The sequence below is a fragment of the Hyperolius riggenbachi genome, chromosome 12, assembly GCF_040937935.1.
Source record: "Hyperolius riggenbachi isolate aHypRig1 chromosome 12, aHypRig1.pri, whole genome shotgun sequence".
Lineage (NCBI taxonomy): Eukaryota > Metazoa > Chordata > Amphibia > Anura > Hyperoliidae > Hyperolius > Hyperolius riggenbachi.
In genome coordinates this window covers 40447530-40461981 of record NC_090657.1, presented here as the reverse complement: position 1 = coordinate 40461981, position 14452 = coordinate 40447530, and the positions used below count along the sequence as shown (strand labels likewise).

Genomic DNA, 14452 nt, shown 5'->3' with positions numbered 1-14452 from the left:
GCCAATCAGGAGCCAGATCTGCCTGGCCAGGTTAGACTTCTGCAATGTGTGATGTGGAGGAGAATATATTCCTGTAATGGTGCTGTGCTCATACAGAGGTCATTCAGCTGTAACTAGCAACATAATGGCGGCTCAGAAAAGCCTCTGTTCTGTGTTTAGGTGGGAGCCGTGAGCGTCTCTAGTGCAGAATCATCACGATGGTGGCAGACTGTGCTGAGCGAGAGGAAGATGGCAGCCCGGAGATTGTATCGAGTGGTAACATCTTGGGATCTTTTACGGAGAGCAGACAGACACAAGACCTGATTGTCAACCTGCAGATGTCCTGTATGGAGCCGGTGAGCAGAGAGGTGCGCGCAGAGGTTTAAAGGTGAGCGAACCAGACTGCAAATCACTAGATCCATATATGTGTGTGACTGCGGGACATAGTGAGTCCTGCTGATCCAGAATCTGTTTGGGGTAGAGGTGGAGGGGGGATTGCTGGGGTAATAGATTGAACTCTGCGCTTGGGGATTAGGCAGGGGTAGGAGACGAGAAGCCTGTATGTCCCTTGTCTGAGTCTCACCATCCTCTCTTCTTTCATTGTAGTTATTATGGACAATTATCAGGAGCAGCCTCACCTTCTGGATCCACATCTAGGTAAGCTATTTTCATAACCATAGACAATAGAGTCTGGGCCAGCAAGGCACCTCCAGGCCGCAGAGAAATGTTGCTAATGTTAATAAGTGTGAAGCCAGTTGACACTTCACTTTGTAAACAGATCACTTTGTGAACCTGTCAGGGCCGCTATATCAGGATCATGGCTTCAAAGTGATAGGTTCAGATCAGGGTCATGGCTACAGAGTCATTGCTTCAGATCAGGTTCATGGTGTCAGAACAGGGTCAGGACTCCAGTCAGTGGCTCAGATCAGTCATGCCGTTGAGTCGTGGGTTCAGATCAGGGGTGTGGCTCCAGAGTCATGGGTTCAGATCAGGATCATGGCTACTGAGTCACGGGTTCAGATCACGGTCATGGCGTCAGATCACGGTCATGGCTACCGAGTCATGGGTTCAGATAAAGGTCATGGCATCGGTCATGGGTTCAGATCAGGGTCATGGCTACAGAGTCATGGGTTCAGATCAAAGTCATGGCTTCAAATCGTTTGCACACAATCACCCCCCTAATCACCCATCAATCATTCCCTGTCACTATCTGTCAACGCTATTTTTTTTTTAGTCCCTAAACTGCCCCCAGCTCCCTCCTGATCACCCCCCCACCCCTCAGATTCTCCCCAGAACCCTCCCAGACCCTCCCCCCCCCCCCCCTGTGTACTGTATGCATCTATCTCCCCTGATCACCTGTCAATCACCTGTCAATCACCCGTCAATCACCCCCTGTCACTGCCACCCATCAATCAGCCCCTAACCTGCCCCTTGCGGGCAATCTAATCACCCACCCACACCAATAGATCGCCCGCAGATCCGACATCAGATCACCTCCCAAATCTATTGTTTACATCTATTCTCTCCTTTAAACACCCACTAATTACCCATCAATCACCCCCTATCACCACCTGTCACTTTTACCCATCAGATTAGACCCTTGCGGGCACCCAATCACCCGCCCACACGCTCAGATTGCCCTCAAACCCCCCCTTATCGATTCGCCAGTGCATTATTTACATCCGTTCTTCCCTGTAATAACCCACTGATCACCTGTCAATCACCCCCTGTCACTGCCACCCATCAATCACCCCCTGTCACTGCCACCCATCAATCAGCCCCTAACCTGCCCCTTGCAGGCAATCTGATCACCCACCCACACCAATAGATCGCCCGCAGATCCGACATCAGATCACCTCCCAAGTGCAGTGTTTACATCTCTTCTCTCCTCCTTCTCACCCACTAATTACCCATCAATCACCCCCTATCACCACCTGTCACTGTTACCCATCAGATTAGACCCTAATCTGCCCCTTGCGGGCACCCAATCACCCGCCCACACCTCAGAACGCCCTCAGACCCCAGCCCTGATCACCTCGCTAGTGCATTGCTTGCATCTATTTCCCCCCTCTAATCACACCTTGAGACACCCATAAATCACCTCCTGTCACCCCTAGCACACCTACCCATCAGATCAGGCCCTAATTTCCCCCGTGTTGGCTCCTGATCACTCGGCCAAACCCTCAGATCCCCCTCAGACCCCCTTCCGATCACCTCCCCAGTGCATTGATTGCATCTATTTTCCCCTCTAACCGCCCCCTGAGACACCCATCAATCACCTCCTGTCACCCCCCTAGCACTCCTATCCATCAGATCAGGCCCAATACATCCTGTCATCTAAGAGGCCACCCTGCTTATGACCGTTTCCACAAAATTTGCCCCCTCATAGACCACCTGTCATCAAAATTTGCAGATGCTTATACCCCTGAACAGTCATTTTGAGAAATTTGGTTTCCAGACTACTCACAGTTTTGGGCCCGTAAAATGCCAGGGCAGTATAGGAACCCCACAAGTGACCCCATTTTAGAAAGAAGACACCCCAAGGTATTCTGTTAGGTGTATGATGAGTTCATAGAAGATTTTATTTTTTGTCAAAAGTTAGCGGAAATTGGATTTTTATTGTTTTTTTCACAAAGTGTCATTTTTCACTAACTTGTGACAAAAAATAAAATCTTCTATGAACTCACCATACCCCTAACGGAATACCTTGGGGTGTCTTCTTTCTAAAATGGGGTCACTTGTGGGGTTCCTATACTGCCCTGGCATTTTAGGGGCCCTAAACCGTGGGGAGTAGTCTAGAAAACAAATGCCTCAAAATGACCTGTGAATAGGACGTTGGACCCCTTAGCGCACCTAGGCTGCAAAAAAGTGTCACACATGTAGTATCGCCATACTCAGGAGAAGTAGTATAATGTAGTGATGCTCAAATACCCCTTTTTAAAATTCGAGTTTGGTCGAATTCGAATAGTAAATTATTCGAGGTCAGTCGAATATTCGAGTCGAATAATTTTTACTATTCGATTCGACCTCGGACTTCGAGCTCACTATTCGAGTCGGTATTCGAGCTAACTATTCGAGCTGACTATTCGAATTGGCCTTAAATAGCTTCCAACACTTGTTTTGAGGGTGAATGATGCAAGAAACCTCTTTTTTTCCAAGTAACAACAGCAAGTGATTATGTGGGGATGTTCCTTTAAAAAAAAATGTGGAAAGAGAAGTTGTGTCCTTAATTTTGTTCAGTAGTGTTACTGTATATACTTCTTCTTCTTCTTCTTTATCTTTCTTCTTCTTCTCGATCTTCTTCTTCTATATCTTCTTCTTCTTCTTCTATATCTTCTTCTTCTTCTTCTATATTGTCTTCTTCTTCTTCATCTTCATCTTCTTCATCTTCTTCATCTTCTTCATCTTCTTCATCATCTTCATCTTCTTCATCTTCTTCATCTTCTTCATCTTCTTCATCTTCTTCATCTTCTTCATCTTCTTCATCTTCTTCATCTTCTTCATCTTCTTCATCTTCTTCATCTTCTTCATCTTCTTCATCTTCATCTTCTTCATCTTCTTCATCTTCATCTTCATCTTCATCTTCATCTTCTTCTTCTTCTTCATCTTCATCTTCATCTTCTTCTTCTTCATCTTCTTCTTCATCTTCTTCTTCATCTTCTTCTTCATCTTCATCTTCATCTTCATCTTCATCTTCTTCTTCATCTTCATCTTCTTCTTCTTCTTCATCTTCATCTTCTTCTTCTTCTTCTTCTTCATCTTCTTCATCTTCTTCATCTTCTTCTTCATCTTCTTCTTCATCTTCTTCTTCATCTTCTTCTTCATCTTCATCTTCATCTTCATCTTCATCTTCTTCTTCATCTTCATCTTCTTCTTCTTCTTCATCTTCATCTTCATCTTCTTCTTCTTCTTCTTCTTCTTCATCTTCTTCATCTTCTTCTTCATCTTCATCTTCATCTTCATCTTCTCCTTCCTTTTCAATATCGTCTTCTTCTTCTTCACGTATTTCTCTTTTCAATTTTTTTTTTAAAGAAATGCAGCTATTTTTGAGCGTAACAAATAGCTGGTGGGCGCACGCATGTTGGAAGCGCCATTGTATGTGCTCCCTGGCAGTGGAAACACAAAGACAGCAGGAGGTAAATTCAGCAGCAGGAGGAGGAGGATGAGTGTGTGGCAGCAGGCAGTCAATGAGGCAGGCAGCTCGCCGTGACATAATAGCCCTGGTACCTAGCGGTGATACCAGGGCTGTAAATAAACACAACAGGAGGTCCCAGACAGCGGTCGTGCAGCCCACATTGTGTCCAATACACAACTGGGACAACACAGTTTTAAACCCGGGCACCTCAGAAAAATTAAACCTTTTTTTTTTTTTTTTAATGGTTTGTTTGGTTTTGGTTTTGCAACCAATATAGCTATTGTTTGACGTAATAGCTGGTGGCAGAGTGGCAGCAGAAGGTAATTCTGTGTACCCTGGCAGTGGGAAACACAGACAGACAGCAGCAGCAGGAGGAGGAATGGAGGAGTAGGCGAGCAGCTATTGTTTGACGTAATAGCTGGTGGCAGAGTGGCAGCAGAAGGTAAATCATCTGTGTACCCTGGCAGTGGGAAACACAGACAGACAGCAGCAGCAGGAGGAGGAATGGAGGAGTAGGCGAGCAGCTATTGTTTGACGTAATAGCTGGTGGCAGAGTGGCAGCAGAAGGTAAATCATCTGTGTACCCTGGCAGTGGGAAACACAGACAGACAGCAGCAGCAGCAGCAGGAGGAGGTATGGAGGAGCAGTGTGAGTGTGGCAGCAGGTAGGCAGCGTGACATAATAGCCCTGGTACCTAGCGGTGATACCAGGGCTGTAAATAAACACAACAGGAGGTCCCAGACAGCGGTCGTGCAGCCCACATTGTGTCCAATACACAACTGGGACAACACAGTTTTCAACCCGGGCACCTCAGAAAAATTAAACCTTTTTTTTTTTTTTTTATGGTTTTTTGGATTTTGGTTTTGCAACCAATATAGCTATTGTTTGACGTAATAGCTGGTGGCAGAGTGGCAGCAGAAGAAGGTAATTCTGTGTACCCTGGCAGTGGGAAACACAGACAGACAGCAGAAGGGCAGTACACAGCAGCCCACTGTAGGTGTAAAATGTGTGGCTGCAGGCGACGTAATAGTCAAAGTGAACCAGGCTGGCTTAGTGAGCAGGAGCCAGGAGGTGGTAAAGGGTGGTAAGGCACATTAACGATGGTTCCGGCAGCCAGTTCATGTCCCCCTCTCGCCGACAACAGGGGCCAGGAACTCGCCTTCCACCCACGCCTGGTTCATCTTGAGAAACGTCAGTCTGTCCACAGACTTGTGAGACAGACGTGAGCGTTTCTCGGTGACCACGCCACCAGCTGCACTGAAGCAGCGCTCGGACAGCACGCTGGAAGGGGGGCAGGACAGCACTTCCAGGGCGTACTGCGCCAGCTCGCTCCAGATCTCCATGCGCTTGACCCAATACTCCATGGGATCAACAGGGGCATCGCTGTCAAGCCCGCTGTACGACCCCATGTAGTCAGCCACCATGCGGGTCAGGCGCTGGCTGTGACCGGAGGAGGATGCTGCTGCATGCATCTCCTCTCTAGTCACTGCTGCCGGAGCCTCTACAGTCCTGTAGAGCTCGTGGCTGAGAGACAGCAGGTCTGTGGGGCGCTTGCTGCTGCTGGATGCAGGCACCTGCTGCTGCCTCTGTGCTGGCTGCTGGACAGTGGGGGTGGAAGGCTGGGGGAAGGCTTCCTCCAAGCGCTCAACAAGGGCCTGCTGCAAGCTCCTTATTTGTTGCGCTGGGTCTCCTCCTGCAGGCGGCAGGAACTGGCTCAACTTCCCCTTGAGGCGTGGGTCCAACATCATGCTGATCCAGATGTCCTCCCTCTGCTTCATCTGGATCACCCTGGGGTCCCTGCGCAGGCACGTCAGCATGTGCGCTGCCATTGGGAAGAGGCGGGCCACGTCTGCTGGCACATCGACGTCCGTGCTGTCCTCATCCTCCTCCTCTGCCGCCTCATCCTCTCTCCACCCCCGCACCAACTCAGCTGCGCTGTGCTGATCCCCCTCATCAGCAGCCAGGTCAGGGACCTCCACCAAGTCCTCCTCCTCCTCCCCCTCAGAGGTGGACTGCGCAGCTGGTTGCCGCTCCTGCTGGTCCAAAGCTGCCGCTCCCTGTTCCAGCAAAGCATCGAGGGCCCTGTTCAGCAGAGAAACCAGGGGCACCCACTCGCAGACCATAGCATGGTCCCTGCTCACCATGTTTGTGGCCTGCAGGAAGGGAGCCAGCACTAAGCACACCTGCTGCATGTGCCTCCAGTCATCATCGGGGACGATGGACGGGAAGTTGCTGGTCTTGTCCCTTCTCTGAGCTGCGGAAACAGTGGCCAGGGCAAGGTACTGTTTGACAGCGCGCCTCTGTTCAACCAGACGCTCCAACATCGCCAGGGTGGAGTTCCAGCGAGTCGGAACGTCAAGGATCAGCCGATGGCGTGGCAGATCCAGCTCCTTTTGCACGTCTTCCAGGCTCGCACAGGCTGCAGCCGAGCGCCGGAAGTGACGCACAACATTCCTTGCCGTTTCCAGCAGTTCGCCCATCCCCTGGTAGGTGCGCAGGAACTTCTGCACCACCAGGTTCAGCACGTGGGCAAGACAGGGGATGTGGGTCAGGTTTCCCCTGTCTATTGCGGCAACCAGATTGGCCCCATTGTCGGCCACCACCTCTCCGACTCTGAGGCCTCTGGGGGTCAGCCAAATCCTCTCCTGCTCCTGGAGTTTGGCCAACACATGGGTTGCCGTCAGCTTGGTCTTCCCAAGGCTGACCAAGTGCAGCAGCGCTTGGCAGTGGCGGGCCTTCACGCTGCTGCTGAGGCGGGGGGTTTGGCCAGGTGTGCCGGAGGATGGCAGAGTATCGGAGGAACCTGCTGCAGTTCCCCTGAGCCTGCGGGGTGGCACCACCCACTGTGTTGCTGCTGCTGCTGTGCCCGCTGCTGCTCTCCCATCCTCACCCCCTTCCACCAAGCTGACCCAGTGGACAGTGAAGGACAGGTAGCGGCCTGTCCCGAAGCGGCTGCTCCAGGAGTCCATGGTGACGTGGACCCTTTCACCAACCGCGTGCTCCAGCCCTCGCTCCACATTGGCCATCACAAAGCGGTGCAGTGCAGGAATGGCCTTGCGGGCAAAGAAGTGTCTGCTGGGGAGCTGCCAGTCTGGGGCTGCGCAAGCAAGCAGCGCACGAATGTCGCTCCCCTCCTGCACGAGCGTGTACGGCAGGAGTTGGGAGCACATGGCCCGTGCCAGCAAGCCGTTCAGCTGCCGCACGCGACGGCTGCTGGGAGGCAGAGCCCTAACCACCCCCTGGAAGGACTCGCTCAAAAGGCTCTGGCGTGGCCTTTTGCTGACACGGGAATCAGCAGACACAGCAGAGGAGGCCACTGAGGACTGGCTGCCAGAACAGGCCTCAGTGTCGGCGGCAGGAGTTGCAGAGGGGATGAGGAGCAGTGCGTTTCCGCACTCCTGCTGGTGCTGCTGGAGGAGCAGGAGGGCGGGTGGCTGCTGTTGCTGCTGCTGCTGCTGAAGGCTGTGCAGTGATGGGTGTGGTGCCACTGCCAGCACCAGATGCCTTCAGCCTCTGGAACTCCTCATGCTGGTGGAAATGTTTAGCCGCAAGGTGGTTGATGAGCGAGCTGGTGCTGAACTTTAAGGGGTCTGCACCTCTGCTCAACTTCCGCTGACAGTGGTTGCAAGTGGCGTACTTGCTGTACACAGTGGGCATGGTGAAAAACCGCCAGATTGGTGACAGAAACATCCCCCTACGGCATGGAAGCGCTGCTGCCTGTCTCCCTGTGGTGGTTGGGGGGGGGGGCTTGGGTGCGGCTGGTGGTGGTACTGGCTGATGCTGCTGCTGCTGCTGCTGAGCCTGAGACACCAGCAGGCTGTGGGACGCTGCCAATGCTTGCAATGATGCGCCTCCTTGCAAGGCCCACAAGCGCATCCTCCTCCTCCTCCTCCTCAGAGCTGCTGAGGACGACATCCCCTGGAGGTGGTGGCACCCAGTCTCTGTCTGTCACCGGGTCATCATCATCATGCCCCTCCTGAAACATGTCCTGCTGGGATGATGACCCCCCAAACTCCTCTCCTGATGCATGGATGGGACGCTTGACTGTCGCCACAGTCTTGCTGTCCAATCCCTCCTCCCCCAAAGTGCCCATCAGCATCTCTTCCTCAAAATCGCCAACAACAGCAGACAATACCCTGATGGTGCCTGGGGTAAAAAGACTGCTGAGTGACAGGTCGGCGACTGATGGTGAACTGGCCTCCTCCCCAGGCCCTGCTGGGCGGCTGCTGCGAACAGGGGTGGTGGTGGTGGTGGTGGTGGTGGTGAGGGTGGAGGCCTCGGATGCAGAGCTGATGGCGGGCTGCTCATCCTCCGTCATGAGTTGCACCACAGTGTCTGCATCCTTTTCCTCAATGGGACGTTTCCGACCCGGCTGGAGGAAAATGGGAGCAGGTGCTACACGCTGCTGCTGCTGTGTCTCTGCAGCGTGAGTTGCAGATGCTCCTGCTGGGCGGCGCCCAAGGCGTCCACGGCCAGTGGCTATGGGAGGAATGTTAGCCACTGACGCTGCTGCTGCTGCTGCGGAACTGTGCATGGTGGCGCGCCCGCGGCCGCGGCTTGCCACAATGCTGCTCCCTCTCCTCCTGATTCCCTTGCTGCCCTTCCCCTTGCCCAAACCGCGCTGGCTGCCACTTCCAGACATCTTAAATGTTTTGGGCGTATAGACAAAAGTTTTGTAAAAGGGCGGGTGAAAAGTGGGGTACTTTAATGGAGTGGGTTGGTTGGTGAGGTGACTGAGTGAGTGTCCCCTAGTACAGTAAGTAAGTAGTAACAGTCAGGAAGTACAACTAGCAGTTACAATAATCAGTAGTAATCACAAGTAAATTTAGTGTGTGTACACTCAGACAGTGAGTGCACGCACGCAGGAGCTAGTAGCCTATGAACACAGTGACTGAGTGTCCTAGACTCCTAGTACAGTAAGAGTAAGTAGTAACAGTAAGTAGAACTAACTAATTACAATAATCAATCAGCGATCAGAAGGAAATGGAGTGTGGGTGTGTGTGCACTCAGACAGTGAGTGCACGCACGCAGGAGCTAGTAGCCTATGAACACAGTGACTGAGTGTCCTAGACTCCTAGTACAGTAAGAGTAAGTAGTAACAGTAAGTACAACTAACTAATTACGATAATCAATCAGCGATCAGAAGGAAATGGAGTGTGGGTGTGTGTACACTCAGACAGTGAGTGCACGCACGCAGGAGCTAGTATCCTATGGACAGTGACTGAGTGTCCTAGACTCCTAGTACAGTAAGAGTAAGTAGTAACAGTAAGTAGAACTAACTAATTACAATAATCAATCAGCGATCAGAAGGAAATGGAGTGTGGGTGTGTGTACACTCAGACAGTGAGTGCACGCACGCAGGAGCTAGTAGCCTATGAACACAGTGACTGAGTGTCCTAGACTCCTAGTACAGTAAGAGTAAAGTAACAGTAAGTAGAACTAACTAATTACAATAATCAATCAGCGATCAGAAGGAAATGGAGTGTGGGTGTGTGTACACTCAGACAGTGAGTGCACGCACGCAGGAGCTAGTAGCCTATGGACAGTGACTGTGTCCTAGACTCCTAGTACAGTAAGAGTAAGTAGTAACAGTAAGTAGAACTAACTAATTACGATAATCAATCAGCGATCAGAAGGAAATAGTGTGTGTTGTGTGTGTACACTCAGACAGTGAGTGCAGTGCGCACACGCAGGAGCTAGTAGCCTATATGAACAGTGACAGTGAGTGTCCCTACGGGTACAGTAAGAGTAAGTAGTAAGTAAGTACAACTAACTAACAATAATCTATCAGTAATCAGAAGGAAATAGAGTGTGTGTACACACAGACAGTGAGTGAGTGCACACACGCAGGAGCTAGCTAGTAGCCTATAAACAGTGACAGTCAGTGAGTGTCCTACTCCTAGTACAGTATAACTACAATACTATTAGTAAAGGACAGCAGAAATACTGGTATAGATGAGAGAAATAAACAGAGGACAGCTGCCCACAGAGGCAAGGCCCCCCTGAGGCCTAAACCTGTAAGCTTGCAGCAGCTGCCTGTCTCTAATGTAACACACAAGCTACTAACTAAAATACAATGTCTATCTAACTAACAACAATATAGGTGTATATGGCAGGTGTAGGTGAGCAAAAACGCTAGGTAAATGATCACAATAGAGCACTTGCTAAGCCAAAGCACAAAGGAGCAACTCTCTCTCTGTACAAGTCTCAGGCAAGCATGGAGAAACGGAACATGGCGGCCGCTATTTATAGGGTAGGGGCTGGCCAGGGTCCCCCTTAGTGTTGGGCGAACACCTGGATGTTCGGGTTCGGGCCGAACAGGCCGAACATGGGCCAGATGTTCGGCATGTTCGGCCCGAACGCCGAACTCAATGGGAGTCAATGGGACCCCCGAACATGCCCATTTTGGGGGCCCTATGGGGTCGCAGGCATAAGGGGGGAGCATGCCCCGGTCGCGGGGGGGGGTCGGAAATTCCCCCCACCCCCTCCGCTAGCGCTCCCCCCTCTGCCCGCTTCTCCATACAAAAAGTTTGAAACAAGTTCAATAGTACCTGGCTGGTGGCACTGGCTGGCAGTGGAGTGAGGAGGAGGAGGAGTCCGAGTAGCAGAGTGACGTTGAGGCCGGGCAGCGGGCGGTTCAGCGCTAGTACCCTTGTGGTACTTCCGCCCTTTCTCTGACCTCACGTCCTCTGCGTGATGACGCATACGAGGGTACGCGTGATGCGTACCCTCGTATGCAGAGGACGTGAGGTCAGAGAAAGGGCGGAAGTACCACAAGGGTACTAGCGCTGAACCGCCCGCTGCCCGGCCTCAACGTCACTCTGCTACTCGGACTCCTCCTCACTCCACTGCCAGCCAGTGCCACCAGCCAGGTACTATTGAACTTGTTTCAAACTTTTTGTATGGGGAAGCGGGCAGAGGGGGGAGCGCTAGTGGAGGGGGTGGGGGGAATTTCCGACCCCCCCCCCGCGATCGGGGCATGCTCCCCCCTTATGCCTGCGACCCCATAGGGGGCATAGGGGGGCAGTATTCGGCCGAACAGGGCCCTGTTCGGCCGAACAGGGGCCCTGTTCGGCCATGTTCGGCCATGCATTCTGCAGTTCGGGCGAACCCCGAACAGTTTGGCCGAACACCACCAGGTGTTCGGCCGAACTCGAACATCACCCGAACAGGGTGATGTTCTGCAGAACCCGAACAGTGGCGAACACTGTTCGCCCAACACTAGTCCCCCTCTGTGATTGGCTGCCGTCAGAGGGCCTGGGAGCCCTCTGATTGGCTCTAAGGACATCAATCTGGGCTATGACGCTATTCGAGCTCGGTACCGAGCTCGAATAGCGCCGAGTTGCTCGAATAGCTCGAATAGTGAATGGGCTATTCGAGTGTACTTGGATAGCCTATTCGAATAGCTCCAGCTATTCGGAGCTCGAATACCGAGCTCGAATAGCTGAAAAAGAGCTCGAATATTCGAGCTACTCGAATATTCGAGCTCTGCTGAGCACCACTGGTATGAGTTTTGTCGTGTATTTTTACACATACCCATGCTGGGTGGGAGAAATCTCTCTGTAAATGGACAATTGTGTGTAAAAAAAAAATAAAAAATGTGTCATTTACAGAGATATTTCTCCCACCCAGCATGGTTATATGTAAAAATACACCACAAAACACATTATACTACTTCTTCTGAGTACGGCGATACCACATGTGTGACACTTTTTTGCAGCCTAACAGGGCTAAGCCTTAGCAGAGTTAAGGGGCCCAAAGTCCAATGAGTACCTTTAGGATTTCACAGGTCATTTTGAGACATTTGGGTTCAAGACTACTCCTCACGGTTTAGGGCCCCTAAAATGCCAGGGCAGTATTGGAACCCCACAAATGACCCCATTCTAGAAAGATGACACCCCAAGGTATTCTGTTAGGTGTATGATGAGTTCATAGAAGATTTTATTTTTTGTCAAAAGTTAGCAGAAATTGGATTTTTATAGTTTTTTTCACAGTGTAATTTTTCACTAACTTGTGACAAAAAATAAAATAAAATCTTCTATGAACTCACCATACCCCTAACGGAATACCTTGGGGTGTCTTCTTTCTAAAATGGGGTCACTTGTGGGGTTCCTATACTGCCCTGGCATTTTAGGGGCCCTAAACCGTGAGGAGTAGTCTAGAATCCAAATGCCTCAAAATGACCTGTGAATAGGACGTTAGGCCCCTTAGCGCACCTAGGTTGCAAAAAAGTGTCACACATGTGGTATCGCCGTACTCAGAAGAAGTAGTATAATGTGTTTTGGGGTGTATTTTTATACATACCCATGCTGGGTGGGAGAAATCTCTCTGTAAATGGACAATTGTGTGTAAAAAAAATCAAATAATTGTCATTTACAGAGATATTTCTCCCACCTAGCATCTGTATGTGTAAAAATACACCCCAAAACACATTATACTACTTCTCCTGAGTATGGCGGTACCACATGTGTGGCACTTTTTTGCACCCTAAGTGCGCTAAGGGGCCCAAAGTCCAATGAGTACCTTTAGGATTTCACAGGTCATTTTGCGACATTTGGTTTCAAGACTACTCCTCACGGTTTAGGGCCCCTAAAATGCCAGGGCAGTATAGGAACCCCACAAATGACCCCATTTTACAAAGAAGACACCCCAAGGTATTCCGTTAGGAGTATGGTGAGTTCATAGATTTTATTTTTGTCACAAGTTAGCGGAAAATGACACTTTGTGAAAAAAAACAATTAAAATCAATTTCCGCTAACTTGTGACAAAAAAAAAATCTTCTATGAACTCACCATACTCCTAATGGAATACCTTGGGGTGTCTTCTTTCTAAAATGGGGTAATTTGTGGGATTCCTATACTGTCCTGGCATTTTAGGGGCCCTAAACCGTGAGGAGCAGTCTTGAAACGAAATTTCTCAAAATGACCTGTGAAATCCTAAAGGTACTCATTGGACTTTGGGCCCCTTAGCGCAGTTAGGGTGCAAAAAAGTGCCACACATGTGGTATCGCCGTACTCAGGAGAAGTAGTATAATGTGTTTTGGGGTGTATTTTTCCACATACCCATGCTGAGTGGGAGAAATATCTCTATTAATTGACAATTGTGTGTAAAAAAAATTAAAAAATTGTCATTTACGGAGATATTTCTCCCACCCAGCATGGGTATGTGTAAAAATACACCCCAAAACACATTATACTACTTCTCCTGAGTACGGCAATACCACGTGTGGCACTTTTTTGCAGCCTAACTGCGCTAAGGGGCCCAAAGTCCAATGAGCATCTTTAGGCTTTACAGGGGTGCTTACAATTAGGCACCCCCCAAAATGCCAGGACAGTGAACACACCCCACAAATGACCCCATTTTGGAAAGTAGACACTTCAAGGTATTCAGAGAGGAGCATAGTGAGTCTGTGGCAGATTTCATTTTTTTTTTGTCGCAAGTTAGAAGAAATGGAAACTTTTTTTTTTTTTTTTTCCCTGTCACAAAGTGTCATTTTCCGCTAACTTGTGACAAAAAATAAAATCTTCAATGAACTCACCATGCCTCTCACTGAATACTTTGGGATGTCTTCTTTGCAAAATGGGGTCATTTGGGGGGTATTTGTACTATCCTGGAATTTTAGCCCCTCATGAAACCTGACAGGTGCGCAGAAAAGTCAGAGATGCTTGAAAATGGGAAAATTCACTTTTTGCACCATAGTTTGTAAACGCTATAACTTTTACCCAATCCAATAAATATACACTGAATGTTTTTTTTTTTATCAAAGACATGTAGCAGAATAACTTTCGCGCTCAAATGTATAGGAAATTTTACTTTATTTGAAAAATGTCAGCACAGAAAGTTGGTCATTTTTTTGACAAAATTCATGTCTTTTTTGATGAATATAATAAAAAGTAAAACTCGCAGCAGCAATCAAATAGCACCAAAAGAAAGCTGTATTAGTGACAAGAAAAGGAGGTAAAATTCATTTAGGTGGTAGGTTGTATGACTGAGCAATAAACCGTGAAAGCTGCAGTGGTCCGAATGGGAAAAAAAGGCTCTGGTCCTTAAGGGGTTTTATGACTGCAGTCCTTAAGTGGTTAAAGAGACACTGAAGCGAAAAAAAAAAATGATATAGTGAATTGGTTGTGTACTATGAATAATTACTAGAAGATTAGCAGCAAAGAAAATATTCTCATACTTTTATTTTCAGGTATATAGTGTTTTTTCTAACATTGCATCATTCTATAATATGTGCAGATTACACAACACTCAGCATTCAAAATGAGTCTTTTCAGAGCAGTCTGTGAAGTAATGACATCTCCTCTAGCAAAGGAAAAGTAAATAGTCCAGGAACAG

At 49.3% G+C, this 14452-nt stretch overlaps 1 long non-coding RNA gene across 1 annotated transcript in view; it reads left to right on the top strand.

Annotated features, from left to right (window-relative positions):
- The first annotated feature begins 583 nt into the window (after positions 1-583).
- LOC137541714 (uncharacterized) overlaps positions 584-14452 on the top strand; it is a 31977-nt gene continuing 18108 nt past the window's right edge. Inside the window, exon 1 of the long non-coding RNA XR_011025256.1 lies at positions 584-636. This is a non-coding gene — a long non-coding RNA (uncharacterized lncRNA). The remainder of the gene's footprint in view (positions 637-14452) is intronic.